The sequence below is a fragment of the Trichomycterus rosablanca genome, chromosome 2 (genome assembly GCF_030014385.1).
Source record: "Trichomycterus rosablanca isolate fTriRos1 chromosome 2, fTriRos1.hap1, whole genome shotgun sequence".
In the NCBI taxonomy this organism is placed as follows: domain Eukaryota; kingdom Metazoa; phylum Chordata; class Actinopteri; order Siluriformes; family Trichomycteridae; genus Trichomycterus; species Trichomycterus rosablanca.
The window spans coordinates 50,833,559-50,839,558 of NC_085989.1; positions in this window are offsets into that span (position 1 = coordinate 50,833,559).

A 6,000-nucleotide genomic window follows, 5' to 3' on the forward strand; every position below is an offset into this window, starting at 1 on the left:
GCAAGGCCCTTAACCCTTAGTTGCTCAGACTGTATACTGTAACAGTACTGTCGCTGTGGATTAGGGCGTCTGCTAAATGACGGAAATGTAAATGTTAGTAAGAAAACGTTTCAGTGTGTGTGTGTGCCAACCTGTAATAAAGCGTGCCCAGTGTTACCAAGTGGCACCGGACCCGCCACAACCCAGACCAGCATAAAGTGAACAGTGTTTATGAATGGATGAATGTTTACAGGGTTGTTTTGAACCTGATGCATCAGCTGAAATTACAGTTCATGACCTGGTCTATGAATCAAAGGTGAATGTGAACACGTCTCGGAATCCAAGGTGACTCCTGTCCTGCGCCCACTGTTCCACGGTGGTGAGTTAACAGATGAATAAATAAGTGAAAGAATTAGGATTAAAAGCCAGTGAATAAGTAAAAGAAGTGGGATGAAAGTCACACACCTGTTACATTCTGCAGCTATGCATAGTGTGTGTGTGTGTGTGTGTGTGTGTGTGTGTGTGTTTGGAACAGGGGTCTGTCACAGATGAACTCTTCCCGCTTCCTTCATTCTTTCATCCCTCCCTCCATCTCCCTCTCCTCTTTCATCTCTCCATCTCAACCCCAACAACGAGTCCTTTCATACAGCTCAACACACACACACACACACACACACACACACACACAAAGCAAGTCACTTTGCAATCATGAGTTTTTCTCGGAACATCGAGATACAGCTGTGTGTGTGTGTGTGTGTCATGTCATAGATGTACCATGATGGGTGTAACACATGCACACACACACACACACACACACACACAAAGCAAGTCACTTTTCAATCATAAGTTTTTCTCTGAACATTGAGATACAGCTGTGTGTGTGTGTGTGTGTGTGTGTCATGTCATGGTTGTACCATGATGAGTGTAGCACACACACACATACACACACTGCTTATTGTTGTCACCTATAACTGAAGGCACGCAGATAGAAACAGAATGAAAAAGACCAAGTGCCACGCCCGCTTCCATAGTTCCAAAAATACGATGCACCCCATGACTTCTGTGTTCCTTCCCCTGGCGTCCTGTAGCTGCTGTGTTAGGGTGTGGCACTTTTAATCTCATCAATCAGACTGACAGATTATAACATCACAATGTTCCATACAATCTATGCCAAACGTCGGGTGGGGTGGCACAAAGGACAGGGTTTCTCAGCTCCTGACCTGCAGAGTTCCACCTGATCCACGTCATGAAGAGCTCACGAGGTAAATAAGGTGTGGTCAAACCGATGGCATACCTGCCTGTTGTTGACCACCATTGATGAAGACATAGAGACACAGAGAGAATAATATGGAAAAGGAAGGATGAGAGGTGGACCAACAGCCTCACATCAACCGCCACCCACTTCCATCTGCCCTGGCATAAGATCCAAACCATATATATGGTCAGTTCATCCAAGTAAACCCAACATCACCGCACTGCTGCACTGACTTCCTGCAGCTGCCTGTTACATTGAACGCAGTAAGGCTTGCCCTCCGAGCCAAATTTAGACCAGTCTACATGCCCACTGGTGTCGACCCCACACATGACTCAGGGAAAACAAGCATCCAGCCTCTTGAACTTTTCTGTAGTCTCATACACACTGAGGTCTGGATTATTTTATTAACAAATAACTTAAACAGTGATTCTCAAACTGTTGAGAATCAGTTGGTTGCACTCGAGGCTCCCCCAAGTTGGTAGATCAGCTGAACACTGGGCGGTGGTAGCTCAGTGTTTAACGTATCAGAATAGGTACGTGGTTCAAGCCCCGCCACTACCACGTTGCCATTGTAGGGTCATTGACCTCTACTGCCTGGATGGTGTATGGTCACAGTTGTAAGTTCCTTTGAATAAAATTGTGTGATCAATACCAGACATGTAAATGTACAAACAGTTCAAGCAATTGTGGGTTAGGGCCTTGCTCAAGGGTCCACCAGTGACACCCTGGCAGTGGTGGGGCTTGAACCAGCAATGTTCTGCTTACTAGTCCAGTACCTCAACCACTAGATTACAACTGCCCTACATGAACTAGAATGACAGTGACAGCTTAAAATCAAAGTAGAATTTCAGATAGCATGAAGATTATGTTTTTTAAATGTTTTAAAATATAAACTGAATGCTTTTATGTTTAATAAAACTAATGATTATGCTACACATGCACTGTACTTAACTACATGCACTATTTGTAAATCTCAAGACTTGAGAAACTTTCAAACCCCCTCAACTTTTCTCAAAAAATGTGATTCATTTTGACACGGACAGCATTACTCGTGTTAGCAAGTATCAAAAACAGAAAACATTTTAGACAGAGAATGAACCAAGGGTGTGTTTGAAAACCTAGAGAGTCGCCTTGCTCTCCTACTGTCTACACGGGCAGCTGCCTCAGTAGAGAGGATTCAAATAAGTCATTAACTTATAAGGCAGGTTATTTGAACGCGCTACTTAGACAGCGATTCCATCAGTTTTCGCTTACTAAGCTAACACAGTTAGCATCTTGCCATTCAAATCAATGGGATGGGGTGGCACAGCGCACTAGCATGTCAATATAACTCCGCTAGCATGTCAATATATCTCCCTCCGTGTACCGAAAACGATTAAATTTGCTGACAAGCCGGAACTTGCAAATAAATACACTTGTACAAGTTTATACAAGTTAAAAATCAATAATAATTTATTTATGTTTAAAAATAACTTTTTAACACGTTTCTCCGCACCGTCAGCCATGTTTTTTTTATTTTTCTGTGAGAGAAGAGCTGCCGCACTGATGCTGCGATTGCCTTGATCACTAAGTGATGCTCACTCGTTCTTGAGTCCAAATAACAAAAATTTTAAGATACCTAACTAGTGAGGATATTAAGGCATCTAGGATTTCAAACAGCCTCCTTCTCGGGAGCGCACACAAGATGACGTAAAATGCATCTATGTTTGTTTGTTTGTTTATTAGGACTTTAACGTCATGTTTAACACTTTGGTTACATTCATGACAGGAACGGTAGTTACTCATTACACAAGATTCATCAGTTCACAAGTTTATATCAAACACAGTCATGGACAATTTAGTATCTCCAGTTCACCTCACTTGGACTGTGGGAGGAAACCCACGCGGACACGGGGAGAACATGCAAACTCCACACAGAAAGGACCCGGACCGCCCCACCTGGGGATCGAACCCAGGACCTTCTTGCTGTGAGGCGACAGTGCTACCCACCTAGCCACCGTGCCGCCCTTGCATCTACGTAGAGAGATCACTAGGTTTTCGAACACACCCTACATATTCCACCCAGTAGCTTTGTGTAATGTTAGAATCAGGCAGTTCTCGATATGGCATGAATGTTTTAGAATGGCAGGAACCACCAACCAGATTTGGTACTCCTCTCAATGGACAGTTGATTGCTACAGCCTTGCTTAAAATGCACCACGTTTAATCTCGAGAAATGAATCAAATACACAAAACGACTCCGAATCACGGAGTCATTTCTTATTCTTAATGCAAGGAATCAAAGAATCGACTCGCACACTGGTACACAGGATTATAACGGGCTAAAGATCTTTATGGAAATCTTCCTATACAACCACACACACACACACACACAAACACACACACACAAACACACACACACACACACACACACACACACGCTCGCACATGCGCAGTAAGGAGCTCGGTGTGTAATTAGGCGCTTTATTGTGCGCAGCCGCGCGCGCCGCTGAGACGCATAGAGGAGGCCATTCAGCGCGAGATCAAAGAGCCGCGTCCAGCTCCGGGCGAACAGCGGTAATGACGCCGGGTCGCGGGGATCACGGAGCGAGGGGCTAATTACACAGTGCGCAGACGCACAACTCCCACACCATCATCTCTCAGTCTCGGTCCGTCCATCACTTTGGTTCCAGCTCTCGCGTCACTGCTGACCCCCCGCGAGCACAATTCACTTTTAAACCCGTTCTCACTTCCGTTTAACATGAACACAACTGAGAGTTATTCATGCAAAAGAGAGAGAGAGAGGGAGGGGTCAGTAACTCATTTACTGACCATCATACGGTTTCATTATACAACCACAAATCAGAAAAAGTTGGGACAGCACGGAAAATGCAAATAATAAAAATGCAGTTTTCCTTACATGTCAGACAGGATGAAGCTGAGATATTTCATCTTTTATCTGCTCAACTTCATTTCATTTATTAATAAACATCCATTCCTGCATTTCAGGCCTGCAACACATTCCAAAAAAAGTTGGGACGGGGGCAATTTAGGGCAAGTAATGATGTGAAAAACTAAACAAACAGGTGATTGTGATCATGGTTTGGTACAAAAGCAGCATCCAGGAAAGGCTGAGAGTCTCTGATGAGTAAAGATGATCAGAGGATCCAGTTTATCAACAAATGTGTGAGAAAATGATTGAAATGTTTAAAAACAATAAACCTCAAAGAAAGATTGGAAGGGATTTGCATGTTCTCCCTCTACAGTGCAGAATATCATTAAACCATTCAAGGAATCAGGAGGAATTTCAGACCAAGAGCTCAAGTTTAACCTGAACACTCGTGATCTTCCATCCCTCAGACGTCATCAAGAACCTCCACTCAACACTAGCTGATATAACCACATGGGTGAGGGATTAGTTTATCAAACCTTCATCAAGCTCTACAATACAGAGTTACTGCACAAATGATACTTACAACTTTACTGTGCAAATAAGAAGCCTTATGTTACTGGTACTGGACTGCCTGCCTGCAGTTCTGATCTGTCCCCAACAGAGACTGTGAGGAGAATTTTGAAATGAAAAGTGCGACAATGACGACCCCGTACTGTTGTACATCTTAAGACGTGTTTGCAGGAAGATGGAGACAAAATAAAAGCTGAAACACTGAATCAAACAGAATGGGGGCAAATATATATATATTTTTTGGTAACACGAGGAGACCAAGTGATTTAGTGTTCAGTGAACCACACTTTCAGATTCTCATGTAATGGGAGGCGCCAGTTGGTGGTTGGATAACATTTTCCTCTAACGAATCACTTTAAAAATGGTATGTTGTGGTTAATCATGCTGTTTTGCTTTATACACATTTTGTTTTAAAGATCCGAAATGATTAAGCATGACAAACATGTTTAGAAAATAAAAAGAAGAAATCAGGCAAAGGGAGAAAACTTTTATAAGGCACAACTACACCAGAGCAGATCAGGGTCGCAGTTTATCAGGGTCGTAGTGGGTCTGATTCACTGGTCGAAAAGCAGTAAACACCCCAAACAAGTCGTGTTACAGGGCAAACACTCACCTACTTAGGGGCAATTTTGTTTCTCTATTTATCCTTTGGTCTGTGGCAGGTAACCCACACGGACACAGGGAGAACATGCTCCATATATAAAGTACCCAGACCTCACCACCTGGGAATCAAACCCAGGACCTTCCTGCTATGAGGCGACAGAGAGCAGTAGTGTGTATGGATAATCACATCTATCTATCTATCTATCTATCTATCTATCTATCTATCTATCTATCTATCTATCTATCTGTCTGTCTGTCTGTCTGTCTGTCTGTCTGTCTGTCTGTCTGTCTGTCTGTCTGTCTGTCTGTCTGTCTGTCTGTCCGTCCGTCCGTCCGTCCGTCCGTCCGTCCGTCCATCCATCCATTCATTAGAATCCATATGGTTTCCTATTCATCCATCCATCCATCCATCCATCCATGTGCCCATTAGAATCCATATAGTTACTTATTCATCCATCCATCCATTCATCCATCTGCCCATTAGAATCCATATGGTTCCCTATTCATCCATCCATCCATCCATTATCTATCTATCCATCCTTCCATCCCTTATCTATCTATCTATCTATCTATCTATCTATCTATCTATCTATCTATCTATCTATCTATCTATCTATCTATCCATCCATCCATCCATCCATCCATCCATCCATCCATCCATCCATCCATCCATCCATCCATCCATCCATCCATCCATCCATCCATCCATCCATCCATCCAT